Source organism: Triticum dicoccoides, chromosome 4B (assembly GCF_002162155.2).
Source record: "Triticum dicoccoides isolate Atlit2015 ecotype Zavitan chromosome 4B, WEW_v2.0, whole genome shotgun sequence".
Taxonomy (NCBI): domain Eukaryota; kingdom Viridiplantae; phylum Streptophyta; class Magnoliopsida; order Poales; family Poaceae; genus Triticum; species Triticum dicoccoides.
This window is the reverse complement of record NC_041387.1, coordinates 512,037,693-512,056,847: the sequence shown is the minus strand read 5'-3', so window position 1 is coordinate 512,056,847 and position 19,155 is coordinate 512,037,693. Positions and strand designations below refer to the sequence as shown.

The 19,155-nt window shown below is 44.9% G+C and overlaps 1 long non-coding RNA gene, 4 other non-coding genes and 1 pseudogene across 5 annotated transcripts; all 6 read right to left on the bottom strand.

The window, feature by feature from the left end:
- Nucleotides 1-2,842: 2,842 nt before the first annotated feature.
- On the bottom strand, nt 2,843-5,039 carry LOC119291169. Its single transcript, XR_005142247.1, has 2 exons — nt 4,781-5,039; nt 2,843-3,775 (listed from the first exon to the last, which is right to left on the bottom strand). It is a non-coding gene; the product is annotated as an uncharacterized LOC119291169 (long non-coding RNA).
- Nucleotides 2,966-3,086, bottom strand: LOC119296626. The gene has a single exon (XR_005145348.1). It is a non-coding gene; the product is annotated as a small nucleolar RNA SNORD14 (small nucleolar RNA).
- Nucleotides 3,138-3,275, bottom strand: LOC119296593 (annotated as a pseudogene).
- On the bottom strand, nt 3,295-3,475 carry LOC119296552. Its single transcript, XR_005145284.1, has one exon. It is a non-coding gene; the product is annotated as a small nucleolar RNA Z112 (small nucleolar RNA).
- On the bottom strand, nt 3,503-3,596 carry LOC119296557. The gene has a single exon (XR_005145289.1). It is a non-coding gene; the product is annotated as a small nucleolar RNA Z152/R70/R12 (small nucleolar RNA).
- Nucleotides 3,661-3,760, bottom strand: LOC119296555. Its single transcript, XR_005145287.1, has one exon. It is a non-coding gene; the product is annotated as a small nucleolar RNA R11/Z151 (small nucleolar RNA).
- Nucleotides 5,040-19,155: the final 14,116 nt, after the last annotated feature.

Genomic DNA, 19,155 nt, shown 5'->3' with positions numbered 1-19,155 from the left:
CACCAGCCCCTTGTGGGCTGGTTAGCCTCCCTCCCATGGCCCATATCTTCCACTGGGGGGTTCCGGTAACCCTTCCGGTACTTCGGTTTGTACCCGATACACTCCGGAGCCCTTCCGGTGCCCGATTACTACCTTTTAATATATCACTCCTTATGTCTTGACCATTTCGAGACTCCTCGTCATGTTCGTGATCTCATCCAAGACTCTAAACAAACTTTGGTCATCAAAAACACATAACTCATAATACAAATCGTCATCGAACGTTAAGCGTGTGGACCCTACGGGTTCGAGAACTATATAGACATGATCGAGACACATCTCCAATCAATAACTAATAGCGAAACCTGGATGCTCATATTGGCTCCTACATATTCTACGAAGATATTTATCGGTCAAACCACACAAAAACACTATATTGGCATCCTTTCTTGTGCGCACTTTATTTGACGCGTCTGTTGGAGATGCTCTAATACCCTATTCTTTGCGCCAGGGACAAACCATATAGAAGTGCCACGTCCTACCCTAGCAATGAATTTACCTCCATACCTGACGACCACCCACAAACATTAATACCATGTTTGATAGCAAAGTATTTTCTAAGTATTCTGAGAATACTATAGTTTTTTCAGATGCCATAGTTTTATTTGCTGTGATCTGTTTGGCTAGCACTAAATATTGTGTTATTAAAACTAGAGTATTCTCAAAACTGTAGTAATTTCTCTGCATAAAAAAAGAATCCTAGACCTCTTTTTTAAAAAGAGAGCAAGGGAAAGAAACAAGCCAGTCGCTAGCTATGCACAACAAGTTCGCCACGCCATCGCATCTGCCGCCGCCGCTATAGATTCTCCATTGGCCATGAAGAAACGAAGGAGGTGACAATGAGGATAAAAAAGGTCAGTCCCTTCATCCTCCCTCTCCACGCCGGCCGTCGGCCACTGCCTCCGTGTGCTAGGCTGGGTACGTACATACCTTGTTGTTCAGTTTTTGCATTCTCTTGTTCTTATGCAAAAAGAATTCAAGGATACGCCAATAACGTACCTTAATTTTGTCAGTTAAGGGCCACAAGCCGACCCTCACCAAGCCTCCACTCCACTCTCACACTACTCTACTGCTCTGACTACGTTGATTTCCAAACGCTCCTGCCGTGGCCCAAGTCCTTAGATCGTCGAAGATCATGTCCATCGTATCATGCTCGTTCTTGATCTGGCTCAATCCAAACACTCCCGCGTGCATATGCTTGCATATCGTCCAACAGATAAGCATTACGAAAGTGCCAAATCCTTTTCGAGATCGCTTACGTATTCGTTTTCTGGCTTCCGACCACCATTGCACCAACCCATCCTAGTGATGCAACTGAATCACACTTGCCTCGAGAACACACAAAGCATGTCAAACCAGCCTCCTGTTTGCAACTTGCGTACGAACTGACACCGCAACTAGAGGGGCGATTTCCGCAATGGTTGTGCCATGTAGCCACCTATCTTTTCAAAATAGAATCTTGTCTCCCGCTCCAACCTTCCATTTTACCAAGCTTCCGAAAGCTTAGTCAACCTTTTTGTCCGCAGTCAAGCTAAGACCTTGCCAAGGCCGGGAAGCATCCATGCGTCTAAGCCATTCCCATCTTAATTCGAGGGCAATGCCATGCTAATATAGGTCAATGACACCAAGTCCTCCCATGTGCTTTGGCCTATGTACTCTTGCCCACACATTTGCCCCCCTTCACTTCCTCAGTCCCGGCCCAAAAGAAAGCCCGGCAACCTTTGCTCACTCTTTCAAGTGTCCATTTTGGCGCCTGAGGTGGTGAGTGGCCCGCGCTCTGATGACTTGGTTGACAAAAACCAACCTACCGGGTCTAGTCACGAAGCCCCCTTTGCCATCCCAGCAAGATGTGAAGGGCAGTGTCCACCACGAGCTACCACTCAAATCTTTCTAGCTACCAAATGCTTAGCCCAAATATTTGCATGGGAAGGTGGCAATCTTCCAAGGCAGCGCCAACTTAACAATCTCCTCATCCTCAGGCTCCACCCAAATCAAGATAGCCGCAAATTTGGCAAAATTCACTTTAAGCCCAAATGCCACTCCGAAGATGGTAAGCGATTCTTTGACAAACAAGAGATCCAGCCATGTAGGTTTGATGAAAAGAACCACATTGTCCATACAAGGACAAACACTGAACTAGGCTACATCCATTGATAGTACTCACCACTCCAGCCTCATGTGCCTTCGTAATGATATTCGTAAGGGCGTCCAAGGCAATAACGAAGAGTAAAGGGGAGATCGAGTCCCCTTGCCTCGGACCTTTAGCATGCATGAACTTGTCCCCGCGCGGGTGAGTTCTTATGCACTCTTATGCACGCATATGGTAAGGTAAGGGCTGACGGGAATAATGCACCAAAAATTGTAAATAAGCCAGCTAGGCGTGTTTACCCTGCTAACGATAAGGCGGCTAGCTGCACGTGCCCTTTGCTATCAAACACAGACTAAGTTTTACAAAACCACGGGTCCAACCCCTTTTTAACAATGAGGTCAAATCCTCATCTGCCATAGTAAGAACTCACCCACACGGATCAATATCACAGGCCTCAGTGATAATTTCGTTCAAACCCAACATTCTCGAGACCTCTTTTGCTTTGTGGCAAAGAAATAACATTCCATTTTATAGTATATGTATTGTCAGAGATCATCTTAAAATTCTGATAATCTGGATGGTTTTGAGAAAAAGACTGGCAAGCAAAGTATAGCATTTTTCAAGAAGCTTTCAGCACCCGATGTTCCTAAGATGATGAAAAATGTCCTATGCCATGTTCAAAATATACTAACACAGCTCTGTGCACACCTCTCATTCTGGCAAATGATGGCCCAAGACATTGTATTTATTTATTATCTGCAGCAATTGGTGAATTGTCCTATATGAGGACAAAGATAAGAGGCACCCAAAAAAAGATAAAAACTGGGCAAATCAACATGACTCAGACATCCAAGGAAGGAATTAGCAGCATTAGCTCTCAAGCCTGGCAGGGCGAAAGCTCTTATGCGGCATCTGTGAATGTTTTGAGAAACAAGCCTTTGTTCAATCATCATTGCCATTATTTTCCTCAATTTAAAATCAGCAACACTGAATACTCACGTCAAGCAAGAAATGTAATCACACAAAACAGCCCTGTGTACCGCCTGAATCACAACCACGGGTTCTTATCGAATGTGAAAATCTCTATCAGCACAATGTAGCATCTCCGTTGAAGGCTTGTGGCAACCAGAGACGTGGCATCAGGGCCAAGAAAACAGCAGAGAGGATTGCCCTCAGACACCCGTTTCAAATAATTCACACGGCTGAAAAAAGCGGTTGCAAATGGGATTTCCACCCCAGAAAAAACCAGAGGTTATGATACAGGGATGGACCACTTACAGCGGCAGAGCAGCTGCTATTTAGAGTGCCATACGGCACTTCCTGGTCTGAGTTCTTCACCAACAGCAAAAAGAAAAGATGAACACAAAATTAAGCAATGCTCAGTGGAAAGAGAAATCGTTTTTGGTTAGAAGGCTCATGGTGACAGATAACACCACTGCCAAAAACCTCTATGAATCATCATCACATCACTAGAACTACCAGGATAATAAATGAAAACAAGAACGAAATCAGCAGAAGATAATGGAAGGAGCGGGCTTCAGAATGTGTAACAACATGAATCGATCAACGGCAGACAAGTCCGCCTCACCGAAATCCGCTAAGATCCTTTCGGACCTGAATCATCACCAGCCATCGAAATCCAATTCACTAAAAACAAATGAAAGAGATCTCTGTTATATCCATCTCCCAAACGAAGAAATTGCCTCAAAACACAGACAGCTTTGGGACAGAGTGAGTATGATTCGTGTCTTTTAGAACAATATTATATTGTCAATGTTTTGTCTAGTCGTTGAATCGCAAGTGTTAACTATGAATAGTCTACCATCTATATTGTCATAATTTTCCTTTGCAAGTTGGTCGTTCAATTGCCTACTAATGCACTTACGCACAGATCACTGCTTAAGTTAAAAGGTTGTTCCAACAAAATAATTTCCAGCTTTTCCACAAGCTGGAAGCAACAGCTTTTTCATAATCTACAACTTTAACAATAAAACAATTCAAAGATTTAGTTTATCGGCAGTTGTTACTCAACAGAAAACTATTTAGTTGCAATTTTAATTGTTCAACAAATAGCTACAGCTGTTGCTTGGCGAATGCTAGATTTTCTCTAACGCATGCATTATTTTGCATGCTCCGATGCAAGAAAGCCAATATTGTTCTCTACGTAAATGGCCTCTCATTTTACAGCCCAAAAGTTAAGCCTAGAAGAATTAATAGGCCTTAATACTACCTGAACTCGAAAAATATTGCAAATCCGCGGTTCTGAAGAAACCAGATCCATTTAGACTCTCAGTGAATGGCACTGTTTTTCCACATGTAAAGAACCATCGAAAGCAGACTTGCCCGTTCCCCCTTGCTATATGCTCTCCGGTCCGGACAAATCCTTCCGTCTCGACCTCACGTCAAAGAAGAGAATCAATTCTTCAACGAGAGGAATAGACTTCGCGAGGAATCACCGAGAGAGAAGAGCACAACAACGCAGATGGTCTGAGCAAAGCACGCTTCCTCCGGCCTAGGATTCGGTGTGGTTAAAGCAAAGTAGTCATCATCGAGCCACGGATCGGTTAGAGCACAAGATCGAACAGGAAACCAGGGATTCGAGAATAAGATCGGAAACTGGAAAGTACGCAAAACGCAAGATGTTTGACCTACGAGAAAATGCGAGAATCTAATGGGAGAAGCCACATGTCCATAGATCCTCTGTGTGATATAGCACCTCTTCGAAAAGCTCCAGATCCGCTCGGTGGCGATCCGATCTTGAACACGAGAAGAGTGCGGCGAAAGAGCGCAAATCTTAGAAAAAGGATAAATTAGAAACGCGATGAAATTGGCAAATAACAGAAACGATGATGACACAAAGTTTCGCCCTGTGTTCGACTGGTTGGACGAGGCTCGGCGGAAGGTTGATTCCGGCGGCGCAGGCTCAGGTGAGGAGGAGGATGCGGCGCCGGGTATTTATACACCTCTTCTAGGGCATATCCTAACAGCCGGGTTTCAGATAAACCCATCTATAACTCTTGGGCCAGGCGATAGTTTTCGGATGTGGCCCAGTCCATTATGGCCTCCTATGCCCAACCATGTGTGTTTCCTAAGTCCAGCTCAAAAGAAAAAATATGTCTAAAAAAACTCAAAAGAAAAGTGTGTTTCTTAGTTGTACTCTGTGTATAAGCTTTGTCTTAAATCAAACTTTATACGCAATCATCATGATTTACCAGGAATTTTGTTATTAATGTGATTAAATACAAACACTGCATTTGAATGAGGGCTTTTTTTTGAAAGAGTACGCAATCGCGTACCTTAGCTTTATAGAAGGCAGAAATATGTACAAGCAGTCTTACAAAAAGGAGGCATATCCTAGCACACGACAGACCGTTGCCCGGGACCCCCAACTCCACTCCTAAACCTAAACTCTACTACTCACAGAAGATGCTGACTCCTCGGCCTCCTGCCAACATCCAAGTGCGTAAAATCTCGAAAATCTGCGAGGTGAAGTGTTGCACCGTATCAATTGAGGTCCGCGGGGCAAACACGATCCCATTCCTCAGCTTCCAAAGCTGCCAGGAGATCAACATGATCAACGAGTCAAACGCCTTCCTATGTACCGCAGGGATACGAGCGCGACAAGCCATCCACCAGGCCTTCAGGGTGTCCCTCGACGTAGGGATCAGCGAGGTATCCACTCTGGCCTGAAGAAAACACATGTGCCACACTTGTCGAGTGAACACGCACTGGACAAGGATGTGGTCCACCGTATCTTCATCTTGAGCACAGATGAAGCATGGTGAGCGCTCCTCCTGTAGCCCATGTCTGAATCTGCGATCAGCTGTCCAGAGACGATAATGTGTTGCTAGCCACATGAACAGCTTGCACGAGAGAGGCGCCCAGCACTTCCAGATCGCCTTTGCCGGGGCGAAACCGATACTCCCTTCCCACAACATCGCATAGGTGGATGCCGAGGAGTATACCCCAAGATTGTTCCACTTCCAAGTAGGAACATCTGAAAGTGTCGGATCAAGCTGAATGTTGATCATGATCTCCCATAACCGAACAATCTGCACCATGCCATCGGCTGATAACTCCCCACAAACATCATTGGCCCAACGATGGAGCTGCAAAGCCTCCGAGACCGTCCTCTGGTTGGCCACTTGTGTGCGCACCTGTGCACGAACCATGGACGCCAGCTCAGCCACGGTGGATCCATTGAGCCACCTATCTTTCCAGAATAAAATGCTCCTTCCATCTCCAATGTTCCATTGCACAAGGCTAGTAAACACCGCTTGAGTCTGTTTATCCATCACGAGTGCTTATTGACTTGCCAATGAAATGATGATTTCTCCTACCTAAGGAGTACTCCTAGCAGCTTCACGTGTTAGAGGTCGTAGGAAAATAGATCGGGGCGAGCCGTTAGGGTAGCAAGGCGAACAAGAGGCTGAGCGGGTTCCTTTGTGTGCCGCCGGCACCGCCACTAGTTCCCTCTCCCTCCACCAGCCGCTCCGGTGGCGAGAGGGAGGGGGAACCTCGGATCTGTGCATCTGGTGGGTTCTCGGTAGGATTAGAATGGGTTCGCTGCTGAGGACGTTGCAGTGTTGTTCGTTTGAATTAGTTTCCCCGGGCTTTGATCACGGTCACGCGCGGCTCTTGCCTTCTTCTAGGAGACAATGGGGTGAAGGAACCCTGGATCTAATCGCGGTCGTCGGTTATGGTGTCTGGAGGTCGACCGACACTGGTCAGCTTGGTCCTCAGATGGGTGATGGTTATGCGGAGACGGAGATCCTTCTTCCCACTTGTAAGAATGATTTTCCGTTGTGCTTCTTCCTCCTTTGTGCTGCTGCTGGAGAGATGTCCTACATTGCCCGGGCGGTTGGCCTGGCCGCGACGCCGGAACCGGATTCTAGTTCTCTTTCATCTGGAAGGGGCGCATATAACGATACTCAAAGCCACAAATGGCGAAGGCTGGTGCACGCATATTGGATGCACATGTGTGCCCACGCCGGAGCGAAAGAAAGAAGGAGAAGCATGGCAATGATTATGCCATGGTTGAAGATGATGACCTGCTTGGGCCTGGTTGCAGAATCTTGTGTTGCACGGGTCTTCTCGCAAGGTTCAAGGATGATGATACATAGTGTAGTATCGAAAGTATGTCTAGAGGGGGGGTGATTAGACTACTTGACCAAATAAAAACTTATCATTTTCCCAAGTTTAGTTGTAGGCAATTTTTAGCAATTCTACAAGTCAAGTACACCCTACACATGCAAGTCTAAGAGTTGAGCAGCGGAAAGTAAAGACTTTGCATATGAACGTAAAGGAGGGATCGGAGAAATCAAATGCAATGAAGACACGATGATTTTTTTATGGTTCCGATAGGTGGTGCTATCGTACATACACGCCGGTGGAGACTTCAACCCACGGAGGGTAACGGTTGTGCGAGTCGACTGAGGGCTCCATCCACGAAGGGTCGTAGAAAAAGCAACCTTGTCTATTCCATCATGTCTTACGCCCATGAAGGACTAGCCTCACTCAGGTAGATCTTCATGAAGTAGGCGACCTCCTTTGCCCTTACAAACTCCTTGGTTCAACTCCACAATCTCTTGGAGGCTCCCAAGTGACACCTGACCAATCTAGAAGACACCACTCTCCAAAAGGTAATAGACAGTGTTGTTGATGATGAACTCCTTGCTCTTGTGCTTCAAATGATAGTCTCCCCAACACTCAAACACTCTCTCATAAAATTGGCTATGGTAGAAGAGAGGATTGAATGGAAAGCAACTTGGGAAAGGCTAGAAATCAAGGTTCAAATGGTTGGATTGGAATCTCTTGATCTCAACACATGAGTTGGTGGTTTCTCTTATCAAAAATGAGTAGTGGAAGTTGCGTTTTCATTCTGAGGGCTCTCTTCGAGGGTAGGTGGTGGTGGAGGGGTATAAATAGGCACCACCAAAAATCCAACCATTACAAGTCTTTGACCCATCTCAGTGACACTGACATGAAAATCTCGGTGAGATCGACTAGTGCAAAATACTTGACCATTAGGCTTTTCGGTGAAACCGATCAGAATGACTCGGTGTGACTAAATTACAATGGCTAGGGCAAGACCTCTTTTCGGTAGTTCCAATCGTTTCAACTCGGTAATTCCAAAATGAAGTAACTTCACTACAGAAACTTGGTCAGGCCATCTTGGTGGGACCCAGATCCATTTCGGCTGTACTGATACATTAGGATTTGGCATGTGGCAGTGTATGGGCCATCTTGGTGGGTCCGGATAGGAAAACTTTGATGGGGCCGAGATGGAATTTGGGGTTTTGGGTGAAAGTGAAGTGGATAATTAGTTGAGGATTTTAGAGCAATACCACTAAGCACTTGAGCAACTGAGCCACGATCAAAACCTCACCCCCTTTTAATAGTATTGGCGTTCCTATGGACTCGATGTGATCTTGGGTCACTTAACCAAAGATGTAGAGTCTTGGAGCTTTCCCAATCTTTGTCCTTAGCATTTTGAGGGGTCCAAGATCACTAGTCCTTGCCATGTCGATCATTGATCTTCTCTGAAATCTATTATCGATGAGCATTAGATCATTAACTTATATGTTGTTATTAATTACCAAAACCACCCGGGATTAGTTGCACTTCCAATCTCCCTTTTTGGCAATTGATGACAACATATAGATCAAAGCTTCAACAAATGATATAATCAATGAAATACATCGTCGCTTTTGAGAAGTATGTGATAAGCAAAAGCTCCCCCTAAAATTGTGAATTATTAAAGATTTGCGTCTGAATGCAAATGCACAGTCAATAAGGCTCATGGGTTACTATTCCATGTCAGCTCATGGGTTACTATTCCATGTCACATACATCTTGGTGGAGCATGCAAAATGATATGATTGCAATATACTAGGCACTCATCACCAATCAAACAAGTACTGGTACATTGAGCTGCTATACGAATGGTTTTTTGCCCTTTCCGCGATGGATTTTTAACTTATCGTCTTGCCTGTGTGGGTGATATGGGGGCCTTCCCACATGACCCAGAAACCATCGGTGATAGGGAGTAGTGATGCATACGTTTTGCATAACTAAGTGTATGCGATGTCTGCATCTATCCCAAACGCGAGTCTTCAGACAACTGTTTGTGACATATCGATTATACCAAACGCTCTATCCTTGCTACTCATATGTGCTTGCATTACCGTCGCACTCGGTATTTTGTGGTACAGCATTTATGATGCGCGCTCATCCCAAACAGTTCACGATTTTAAATCGTGTATGATAAGGAGATAATCACACACATTCACTTTTTCCAAACCTTATGCGACTAAATAATTAAGAAGATAAGTTAATCATCGTACGTACATCAGATGCGTTTACGAACTGTCTGATTGTCATACGAGTGTCAGACGAGGTAACTATGGCACACACTATTCTGTGGTGCAATATTTATGATGCGTATGACATCAGAAATAGTTCATGATTGTAAAGCATGTACGATAAGACGACTATCATAAATAGTTAGTTTGCTCGCACCATTTGTGATATTGCCTGATATCACACACGCTTTGCAAATGGCAATTGTGTGCATGGTCGCACAAGATTTCTCTCTATGAAACGTGTCGGACTATGAGGTATATAACACACATTGTGCTTCTACATACCGTGTGCGCCGTAATGACATGCATAGCGTATTTTTACCCTAATTTAGTCACTGCTATTTAAAATCATACTGAATTTGAATTTGAAAGTAGGCTATAACTTTATTCATATCCATAAGGTTCAACAAGCAATGCATTATTTGATTCACAGGTACATATGTTCAAGAATTACATAAGCACTAAATAAACAATGATGAACCAAGGTTGTATACTTGTAATAAAGACAATTGTAAATCCAAAACTCAACTGCATATCATGAATCTTGGCATGTTGCCTTGACATGGCACCAACATGGTGTGGTATTTTTTGTTCGATTTGCGAAGGTGCGTACATTAACAACCAATAAAGTCATTTTCGAACAAAGAGCTGCCACGTTACAATCAGAAATACAAGTATTATTGAAACCTTGGGTGTTCTACTAACGATCAATGTGCCGCCACGCATCCCCATTTATACTGGCTAGGAGGCACCGTGCGGGTAGGTATTTGAGTAGACTGGAGGTGTGTGAGCGGACCGATCACTAGGAGGCGAGCCCTTTGGCCTCCATCTAACACCCACCTCACTCCAACTTCTCCATTAATGGCGCTCGAGCCCCTGTTTTAATGGTGTGGCTAGGTCTCAATCTATGGCGCAGGAATTCTCGCAGCGAGCGGCGATGATCTCTTTCACGTCCTCAATGCGTAGGTTGAGAGCATCCACGGATTCCTCCACCAGCCTTTCATGCTCGATGCGGAGCTTAGCATTCTCGTCCATAAGTTTCCTGACCATGACGGCCTTCTTCTTCAACACGGTAGTTGTCTCCTCATGTTGCTTCGTCCTGCCGGTGATCTTCGCCCTCAGCAGGTCGCCCACGGTGCGGAGCCTTGCAATGTCATCCCTTAGTCCCCGGATGACGCCTATCGTGTTATCCAACGAGGCATTTCTATCCCCCTGCAGCTTCACCCAGTCGAAAATGTCATCCATCAGCTTACCGAGCATAGCACACATGCGCCTGTGAGAGCCCTCGCCTTCTCGTGAGAGATCTTTCCAGGCCGACGCAGTGCGGGAGGACTCTCTGCTGCTTCCGCGGCATGGTGGGACATATGTGCCACTTCCACGGCGTGGCAAGACCACTCTGCTGCTTCGGCGGCATGGCGGGACCTTAGTGTTGTTTGGGCTGCACGGAAGGACCTCGGTGCTACTTCGACGACGCGGCGGGACCTCTCGGCTGCTATCGCGGTGAGGCGGGACATCTCTGCCACTTACGCTTCCATGCTTGCCGCTCCGTGGTCATTTCTCGACCAATAACTCATCCCATGGGCCATGGCAGACGCAAGGAATGATGAAGACTTGTTTGTTTGTTGATGAGGAATTGAGGAGGAATGTGTAGTCATTTTTGAGTAGGTAGTATTTATAACCTAGTAATAAGCTGCTAAGTGGAAAACCGTTTAGGTTTTGATAGGTTTGAACAGGTTTGCAATTAAATATAGCATGGTAATTTCGAATGTGATGGGTAACAAGCTCAAATTTATTGACGGTTATGATTTTCGAAGTGTGACACATTTCCCGGATGGCGTACCGTGGGCACGCGTTCTCGGATGCGTATGTGGCATGGTCATCGTAGAATGCAACGCAATTGGCAATGTCAGCACATGATTGTGCGAGTTCGTTATTACCATCGCGCATGATTCTTTTAATTAGAATGTGTACCCGTGTACCGCACACGTGTATATATAACGCGATTAATTTCTGCAATGTGCATCTGTGTTGGTAGGTACGAACTGGTATATGCATCCGCCGACTTGTGGACACGTATTCCCTGCTATATATGTTCAGCTACTATATGCAATAATTATGCATGCACTTGATCATCGTTGAGGCGGCCGCAGCGCACTCTGCTTGCGTCCCTCCACGCACTCTGCTCGCCGTTGAGGCACCGCGGTTGAAGAAATAGTACTTTGAGTGAAAAGGTCGATGCTCTTATGAAATTGGTTGCTTGTAAAAGTGCTCCTATTTATCTTAATGATGTGCCTTTGTCTACTTTGATTGAGCAAAATAGTGATCCCTAGATGTGAATTTTGTCTTGTGGAACAATTTTAATAGCAATGCTTATAGTGTTGGAAATATGCCCTAAGGCAATAATAAAATGGTTATTATTATATTTCCTTGTTCATGATAATTGTCTATTGTTCATGCTATAATTGTATTAACCGGAAACCGTAATACATGTGTGAATACATATACCACAACATGTCCCTAGTGAGCCTCTAGTTGACTAGCTTGTTGATCAATAGATGGTCATGGTTTCCCGACCATGGACATTGGATGTTATTGATAACGGGATCACATCATTAGGAGAATGATGTGATGGACAAGATCCAATCCTAAGCATAGCACAAGATCGTGTAGTTCATTTGCTAAGAGCTTTTCTAATGTCAAGTATCATTTCCTTAGACCATGAGATCGTGCAACTCCCGGATATCGTAGGAATGCTTTCAGTGTACCAAACGTCACAACGTAACTGGGTGGCTATAAAGGTACACTACAGGTATCTCCGAAAGTGTTTGTTGGGTTGGCACGAATCGAGATTGGGATTTGTCACTCCGTATGACGGAGAGGTATCTCTGGGCCCACTCGGTAATGCATCATAATAATGAGCTCAATGTGACTAAGGAGTTAGTCACGGGAACATGCATTACGTAACGAGTAAAGATATTTGCCGGTAACGAGATTGAATGAGGTATTGGGATACCGGCGATCGAATCTCGGGCAAGTAACATACCGGTTGACAAAGGGAATTGTATACGGGATTGATTGAATCCCCGACATCGTGGTTCATCCGATGAGATCATCGTGGAACATGTGGGAACCAACATGGGTATCCAGATCCCACTGTTGGTTATTGGCCGGAGAGATGTCTCGGTCATGTCTGCATGATTCCTGAACCCGTAGGGTCTACACACTTAAGGTTCGGTGACGCTAGAGTTGTTATGGGAATTAGTATGCAGTTACCGAATTTTGTTCGGAGTCCCGGATGAGATCCCGGACGTCACGAGGAGTTCCGGAATGTTCCGGAGATAAAGATTTATATATGGGAAGTCTTTATTCGGTCGTCGGAAATGTTCGGGGGTTTATCGGTATTGTACCGGGAACACCGAAAGGGTTCCGGGGGTCCACCGGGAGGGTCCACCTGCCCCAGAGGGCCCTATGGGCTGAATATGGAGGGGAACCAGCCCCTAGGTGGGCCGGGCGCCAACCCCCCTAGGGGCTAGGGCCCATGCACCTAGGGTTGGGGGGGACCCTAAAGGGGACGCCCCCCTTGGCTTGGAGGGCAAGCCTCCCCCCTTGCCCCCCCTCTAGATCCATCTGGAGGGGGCCGGCCCCCTCTCCCTTGCCCCTATAAATAGAGGGGAGGTGGGAGGGCTGCCGCACCCTTCCCCTAGCGCAGCCCTCTCCCTCCCCAACACCTCCTCCTCCGTAGTAGTGTTTGGCGAAGCCCCGCGGGAGAACTTCAAGCTCCACCACCACGCCGTCGTGCTACCGGAGCTCTCCCTCAACTTCCCCTCTCCCCTTGCTGGACCAAGAAGGAGGAGACGTCCCCGGGATATATGTGTGTTGAACGCGGTGGCGCCATCCGTTCGGTGTTAGATCGAATCTTCCGCGATTTGAATCGCTGCGAGTACGACTCCCTCATCTGCGTTCCAGTAACGCTTCCGCTTAGCGATCTTCAAAGGTATGAAGATGCACATTCTCTATCTCTTGTTGGTAGAATCTCCTAGATTGATCTTGGTGATACGTAGAAATTTTTTGAATTATTGCTACGTTCCTCAATAGTGGTATCAGAGCTAGGTCTATGCGTAGATTCTATGCACGAGTAGAACACAAGTAGTTGTGGGTGTTGGTTTGTTCAATATGCTTACCGTTACTAGTCCTATCTTGTTTTGGTGGTATTGTGGGATGAAGCGGCCCGAACTGACCTTACACGTACACTTATGTGAGACAGGTCCCACTGACTGACATGCACTTGTTGCATAAGGTGGATAGCGGGTGTCTGTCTCTCCCACTTTAGTCGGATCGGATTCGATGAAAAGGGTCCTTATGAAGGGTAAATAGCAATTGGCATATCACCGTTGTGGCTTTTGCGTAGGTAAGAAACGTTCTTGCTAGAAACCCATAGCAGCCACGTAAAACATGCAACAACAATTAGAGGACGTCTAACTTGTTTTTGCAGGGTATGCTATGTGATGTGATATGGCGAAAATAATGTGATGAATGATATATGTGATGTATGAGATTGATCATGTTCTTGTAATAGGAATCACGACTTGCATGTCGATGAGTATGACAACTGGCAGGAGCCATAGGAGTTGTCTTAATTTATTGTATGACCTGCGTGTCATTGAAAAACGCCATGTAATTACTTTACTTTATTGCTAACCATTAGCCATAGTAGTAGAAGTAATAGTTGGCGAGACAACTTCATGAAGACACGATGATGGAGATCATGATGATGGAGATCATGGTGTCATGCCGGTGACGAAGGTGATCATACCGCGCCTCAAAGATGAAGATCAAAGGCGCAAAATGATATTGGCCATATCATGTCACCTTATGATTTGCATGTGATGCTTGTCGTGTTTACATCTTATTTGCTTAGAACGACGGTAGCATAAATAAGATGATCCCTCATTAAAAATTTCAAGAAAGTGTTCCCCCTAACTATGCACCGTTGCTAAAGTTCGTTGTTTCGAAGCACCACGTGATGATCAGGTGTGATAGATTCTAACATTCGCATACAACAGGTGTAAGCCAGATTTACACATGCAAAATACTTAGGTTGATTTGACGAGCCTAGCATATACAGACATGGCCTCGGAACACAAGAGACCGAAAGGTCGAACATGAGTCGTATAGTAGATATGATCAACATGAAGATGTTCACCGATGATGACTAGTCCGTCTCACGTGATGATCGAACAAGACCTAGTTGACTCGGATCATGTATCACTTAGATGACTAGATGGATGTCTATCTGAGTGGGAGTTCATTAAATAATTTGATTAGATGAACTTAATTATCATGAACATAGTCTAAAATATCTTTGCAATATGTCTTGTAGATCAAATGGCCCACGCTAATGTTGCCCTCAACTTTAACGCGTTTCTAGAGAAAACCAAGCTGAAAGACGATGGTAGCAACTATACGGACTGGGTCCGGAACTTGAGGATCATCCTCATAGCTGCCAGGAAAGCATATGTCCTAGAAGCACCGCTAGGTGAAGCACCCATTTTCCCAGCAACTCAAGACGTTATGAATGTCTGGCAGTCACGTAGTGATGATTACTCCCTGGTTCAGTGCGGCATGCTTTATAGTTTAGAACCAGGGCTCCAAAAGCGTTTTGAGCAGCACCGAGCATATGAGATGTTCCAAGAGCTGAAAATGGTTTTCCAAGCTCATGCTCGGGTCGAGAGATATGAAGTCTCCAACAAGTTCTACAGTTGTAAGATGGAGGAAAACAGTTCTGTCAGTGAGCATATACTCACTATATCCAGGTTACACAGCTGTTTGTCTCAGTTGGGAGTTAATCTCCCAAATGACTCGGTCATTGACAGGATCCTCCAGTTGCTCCCACCTAGCTACAAAAGCTTTGTGATGAACTACAATATGCATGGGATGGAGAAGTTCATTCTTGAGTTACATTCAATGCTGAAATCAGCAGAGGTGGAAATCAAAAAGGAACATCAAGTGTTGATGGTGAATAAGACCACTAGTTTCAAGAAAGGCAAGGGTAAAAAGAACTTCAAGAAGAACAGCAAGGGAGTTGCCGCGCCCGGTAAATCAGTTGCCGGGAAGAAGCCAAACAATGGACCCAAGCCCGAGACTCAGTGCTTTTATTGCAAGGGAAATGGTCACTGGAAGCGGAATTGCCCCCAAGTACTTAGCGGACAAGAAGGCCGGCAACACCAAAGGTATATGTGATATACATGTTATTGATGTGTACCTTACCAGTACTCGTAGTAGCTCTTGGGTATTTGATACTGGTGCGGTTGCTCATATTTGTAACTCAAAACAGGAGCTGCGGAATAAGCGGAGACTGGCGAAGGACGAGGTGATGATGCGCGTCGGGAATGGTTCGAAGGTCGATGTGATCACCGTCAGCATGCTACCTCTATATTTACCTACGGGATTAGTTTTAAACCTCAATAATTGTTATTTAGTGCTAGCTTTGAGCATGAACGTTGTACCTTGATCTCGTTTAATGCGAGATGGCTACTCATTTAAAACTGAGAATAATGGTTGTTCTATTTATATGAGAGATATGTTTTATGGTCATGCTCCGCTGGTCAATGGTTTATTCTTATTGAATCTCGAACGTGATGTTACACATATTCATAGTGTGAATACCAAAATATGTAAGGTTAATAATGATAGTCCCGCATACTTGTGGCACTGCTACCTTGGTCACATTGGTGTCAAACGCATGAAGAAGCTCCATGCAGATGGACTTTTGGAGTCTCTTGATTGTGAATCATTTGACACATGCGAACCATGCCACATGGGCAAGATGACCAAGACTCCGTTCTCCGGAACAATGGAGCGAGCAACCAACTTGTTGGAAATAATACATACTGATGTGTGCGGTCCAATGAGCGTTGAGGCTCGCGATGGCTATCGTTATGTTCTCACCCTCACTGATGGCTTAAGTAGATATGGGTATGTCTACTTAATGAAACACAAGTCTGAGACCTTCGAAAAGTTCAAGGAATTTCAGAGTGAGGTGGAGAATCAATATGACAGGAAAATAAAGTTCTTACGATCAAATCCTGGAGGATATTTAAGTCACGAGTTTGGTACGCACTTAAGGAAATGTGGAATTGTTTCACAACTCACGCCGCCTGGAACACCTTAGCGTAATGGTGTGTCTGAACGTCGTAATCGCACTCTATTGGATATGGTGCAATCTATGATGTCTCTTACCGATTTGCCGCTATAATTTTGGGGTTATGCTTTAGAGACAGCCACATTCACTTTAAATAGGGCACTATCTAAATCCGTTGAGATGACACCGTATGAATTATGGTTTGGGAAAAAACCTAAGTTGTTGTTTCTAAAAATTTGGGGATGCAACACTTATGTCAAGAAATTTCAACCTGAAAAGCTCGAACCCAAGTCGGAAAAATGCGTCTTCATAGGATACCCTAAGGAAACCATAGGGTATACCTTCTACCTCAGATCCGAAGGCAAGATCTTTGTTGCCAAGAATGGGTCCTTTCTGGAGAAAGAGTTTCTCTCGAAAGAAGTAAGTGGGAGGAAAGTAGAACTTGATGAAGTACTGCCTCTTGAACCGGAAAGTAGCGCAGCTCAGGAAGATGTTTCTGTGGTGCCTGCACCGACTAGAGAGGAAGTTAATGATGATGATCAAGGAACTTCGGATCAAGTTGCTACTGAACTTCGTAGGTCCACAAGGACATGTTTCGCACCAGAATGGTATGGCAACCCTATCTTGGAAATCATGTTGTTAGACAACAGTGAACCTTCGAACTATGAAGAAGCGATGACGGACCTAGATTCCAACAAATGGCTTGAAGCCATGAAATCCGAGATAGGATCCATGTATGAAAACAAAGTATGGACATTGACAGACTTGCCCGATGATCGGCGAGCCATAGAAAATAAATGGATCTTTAAGAAGAAGACTGACGCGGATGGTAATGTGACCATCTATAAAGCTCGGCTTGTATCTAAGGGTTATAGACAAGTTCAAGCGGTTGACGACGATGAGACATTCTCACCCATAGCGAAGCTGAAGTCCGTTCGAATCATGTTAGCAGTTGCCGCATTCTATGATTATGAGATATGGCAAATGGACGTCAAAACAACATTCCTTAATGGCTACCTTAAGGAAGAATTGTATATGATGCAGCCGGAAGGTTTTGTCGATCCTAAGAATGCTAACAAGGTGTGCAAGCTCCAGCGCTCCATCTATGGGCTGGTGCAAGCATCTTAGAGTTGGAACATTCGCTTTGATGAAATGATCAAAGCGTTTGGGTTTATGCAGACTTATGGAGAAGCCTGCGTTTACAAGAAAGTGAGTGGGCGCTCTGTAGCATTTCTCATATTATATGTGGATGATATACTATTGATGGGAAATGATATAGAACTTTTGGAAAGCATAAAGGCCTACCTGAATAAGTGTTTTTCAATGAAGGACCTTGGAGAAGCTGCTTACATACTAGGCATCAAGATCTATAGAGATAGATCGAGATACCTCATCGGTCTTTCACAAAGCACATACCTTGATAAGATATTGAAGAAATTCAATATGGATCAGTCCAAGAAGGGGTTCTTGCCTGTATTGCTAGGTGTGAAATTGAGCACGGCTCAATACCCGACCTCGGCAGAAGATAGAGAAAAGATGAGTGTCATCCCCTATGCCTCAGCCATAGGGTCTATTATGTATGCCATGTTGTGTACCAGACCTGATGTAAACCTTGCCGTAAGTTTGGTGGGAAGGTACCAAAGTAATCCCGGCATGGAACACTGGACAGCGGTCAAGAATATCCTGAAGTACCTGAAAAGGACTAAGGATATGTTCTCGTTTATGGAGGTGATGAAGAGCTCGTCGTAAAGGGTTACGTCGATGCTAGCTTCGACACAAATCTGGATGACTCCAAGTCACAAACCGGATACGTGTATATTTTGAATGGTGGGGCAGTCAGCTGGTGTAGTTGCAAGCAAACGTCGTGGAGGGATCTACATGTGAAGCAGAATACAGCAGCCTCGGAGACAACACATGAAGCAATCTGGATGAAGGAGTTCATTACCGACCTAGGAGTTATTCCCAATGCGTCGGGGCCTGATGACTCTCTTTTGTGACAACACTGGAGCTATTGCCCTTGCCAAGGAGCCCATGTTTCACAAGAAGACCAGGCATATCAAGCGTCGCTTCAACTCCATTCGTGAAAAATGTTCAAGATGGAGACATAGATATTTGTAAAGTGCATACGGATCTGAATGTCGCAGATCCGTTGACTAAACCTCTTCCACGAGCAAAACATAATCAACACCAGAACTCTATGGGTGTTTGATTCATCACAATGTAACTAGATTATTAACTCTAGTGCAAGTGGGAGACTGTTGGAAATATGCCCTAGAGGCAATAATAAAATGGTTATTATTATATTTCCTTGTTCATGATAATTGTCTATTGTTCATGCTATAATTGTATTAACCAAAAACCATAATACATGTGTGAATACATAGACCAACACATGTCCCTAGTGAGCCTCTAGTTGACTAGCTCGTTGATCAATAGATGGTCATGGTTTCCTGACCATGGACATTGGATGTCATTGATAACGGGATCACATCATTAGGAGAATGATGTGATGGACAAGACCC